Source organism: Otolemur garnettii, unplaced genomic scaffold (genome assembly GCF_000181295.1).
Source record: "Otolemur garnettii isolate 467f Iridium unplaced genomic scaffold, OtoGar3 scaffold00005, whole genome shotgun sequence".
NCBI lineage: Eukaryota > Metazoa > Chordata > Mammalia > Primates > Galagidae > Otolemur > Otolemur garnettii.
In genome coordinates, this window is record NW_003852400.1 from 5,397,000 (window position 1) to 5,398,073 (window position 1,074).

Consider the following 1,074-nt stretch of genomic DNA (forward strand, 5'->3'; position numbering starts at 1 on the left):
AAAAAGTCATTTAGTTCTTGTCTTTTCCTTTACTGTAGTCTGTTCTGTATATGGTATTACTACAACATGACTCACCTGGTTGGCTTTGGCTTGGCATGAAGTGTTTGTTGTTTGATAATTCTGATTAATTTATTAAGAGAGTTCTTTCTGAGATACAGTTCTCTGCGAATTAAAAAAATAATATCTATCCTTATTAATAAATGGGAGTTTTAACAGTTCCATTTCTGTTTTCAGTTACCTTAGTTATAAGTTAGCTGTAGACATCAACGTGGGTTATAGAGAAGTTATGTAATCTTTAAAAAGACAAGACTATCTATATCCCACAGTTTGAGTCTGCTTTTGTTACAAGAAAATATCAGGTCTGTTAAAGAAGAAATTTAGGGCACATGTACTTATTTAAGATAAGAATTTAGGAGAGAGATTGAGACGTTAAAACTGTTTTAAGTCAACTGAAAATACAGGCAGGATTTTCAAAGATTTTATTTTGTTAATGTTCTGCGGGCTTTTCTGGTGCAAGAAATGAGATGGAAATATTCAGTGTATTTCTCAAATCCTTATTTTCACTCACAATTCCTAATTGTACAGATTCAGCATTGCAAAATTATGATTTTTAATTTCATCCAGTTATAAATAGGACATTTTAACATAAGCGTTTCATCATAGGATTTTGGTTAAGCTTTAGTGATAGTCACTCTTGTGTTTTAGAAAGGGTTATTATGTTACTTTGAGTGTTGGTGAGTTTGGAAAACAGGATTTGTATGAATAGTCTGTGTTTGGGAAAGTAATATTTACCTTTAATTTTGTTGTTTCAGTCTGCTTTTTCTTTGTAGTGGTGGATAGCTGTGGATATCATGGGTTTTTCCATTCCTTTCTACTCTGTAAATAAGACTATGTACTGGAGGGCTGTGTTGATCTGAGCCTTTTAGACTGAAATGTGTACAAGTGAAAAGTGTTTTTATGAAGTATATTAGGGAAGTGAACTGTGCACATAATCATTAAAAAGTACTTTAATCTTGAAGGCCTGTGAAGGCATGAATAATCCTGGCATTAAAAAAAAATCACCTGGCTCGTTGC